Raw genomic sequence first — 2,161 nt, 5'->3', positions numbered from 1 at the left:
TGAACTCGTCAAGGAACTTGTTTATATCTGATATAGGAGGAGGGATTATATTATTAGAGTAAGAACCGGAAGTGGCTTGAGCGTAGGTTTGGGACGAGACTGGTGGGTGGGTTGAGGGGATAACCACTGGATGACTAACCTGTACATTTTTCTTATGAGTAATATTATCCGACAGAAAATTGCTCTTTTTTGATTTGTTGTGAAGTTGTAGATCCTTGTAAACAGAGCAGCCCTTATAATTTGAGGGGTGATCACCGGAGCAGAGGGCACATTTTGGAGTAGCATCCCGTGGATTGTGACAGGCCGATGAAGAGTGAGTGCGCCGCAGCGGACACAGTGAGCTGGATAGCCGCAGTACAATTTAGTATGACCATAATTCTGGCAGTTATTACACTGGCTTATAGTTTTGGTTTTGTATGGTTCTTCCACTTTTATTTTGGTGTGAATAAGAGATGTCAGCTTATCAATGTCGTTGGACTGAATTGTCGGTTCGAGGTCGACGAAAAATAACGATAGTGGGTGTTTATTGATTTTATGTAATACGTTTGTTACTTGACGGACCTCAAAATAAGCACAACTCTAGTTCCGATTTGATAAGTTCTATGGACGTGGACTGATGGAGATTACGAATGACCATCCGCGTTGGTTTATTTTCTTTGAGCTGATATGTGTGGTATTCAGCTTTTTGCTCTTTGAGGAAATGAATCAGTGTTCTGTAGGAAGCTGGATTAATTGTCATAATTTTTAGGCGGTCAGTTGAGGATTTGCAGGAGAAATTATCTACTCCGATTTGTTCAATAAGTGCTGAACAAAGATCGGTAAAACAGATTAAACCTTTTACAAAAATTGGTGGAGGGAGGGTGATTTAATTCCGACATTGATGTTGTTCTCTGGGATCGATTCATTAGAAGTCGGTGAGGTAGGTTTTGTTGAAGTGGTGGGCTGAGGTTCATCTTGTGAGAGCACTTCAAAGCGATTAGACGTAAAAAATAATTTGTTGTTGTTTGGTATTTTCGGCGAATTTGGTTCGGAAGAAGAGGAAGAGAGGTTTCTTTTAATTGAATTTTTTTTTGGCTGTGCCATGGACCAATTTCCTGACGACGAGTTTTCCATGGTAACGTCTTGATTACCGACTGAGTTATTAGTGTTGACAGAAGTTGAATCGTTGTTTAGGCGAGCTGGCTGTAGTTTAGTGTTGTCATTAGATTTAGAGCTGGTTAAATTTGTGTTTTTATTTTTGGATGTAGATTTCAGCATAATTATTATTGCGATAGAGACGAGGTCACTGCCGCCGTAGCGGCGTGCGATTAGACGGCACACAAGTAGTTGTAGTGAATACGTAGGTAAGCGACGATGAGATTACTTTTGTTATTTATATCAATTACGAGAACAAAATTAGAGAACTAAGTAATCTTTTACATTACATAGTCTAGTAATTTCGCAAGATGTTTTAAGTGTAATTAAGTATGAATTGATACATAGACCAATATACGGAATAAATAAAATCACAGGACGGAGCGCAAGCAGTGTGCGCGACGGATGACGAACGCGAACTCCTCAGAATCTAAAATAACTTTCTTAAACTATTATTTTTGTATAGCTACAAGAAAATAGTTTCATCCGTCAAATTAGATGTTTCACACCAAAGAGGCTCACTTAAGTCTTGACAATTTAAAAAATGGCCGAACAAATTCATTCAAATTATCTACTACTACATATTTGCAAGGTTTGTAATCTTGCTAACCTAACCTAACCTAACCTACCTACAATTAAATTATAACCACGGGAGGTGACGATTTTAGATTTTTTAATATCTTGTTAAGGTTTTTTATTTAATTGTTTTGGATCGATTTTTAACCACGTAAATTGTGTCTAGTGTGTATAAACTTCGTTTAAGTGAAAAAAAATTGCAACCACACTTGTAGTATATTTTCTTTATGTGTAACCAGCTGTCGTAAGAGTTGTATGGAATACAACAACATTAACACAAAACGATACAATGTATTAAAGAAAATAATAAAAACTACCAAAGACTTTAAGCTGAGCTTGTGACGATGTCAACAGTGTACAAATAAGATTAAATTAAATCACATAATTAAATAAATGATAATACAAATAATAGTAAAAAAATAAAAAAAATTTTTTTATTTATAGACTTTGT

Source organism: Myzus persicae, unplaced genomic scaffold, assembly GCF_001856785.1.
Source record: "Myzus persicae strain clone G006 unplaced genomic scaffold, MPER_G0061.0, whole genome shotgun sequence".
Taxonomy (NCBI): Eukaryota; Metazoa; Arthropoda; class Insecta; order Hemiptera; family Aphididae; genus Myzus; species Myzus persicae.
Note: the sequence above shows the minus strand (reverse complement) of the source record.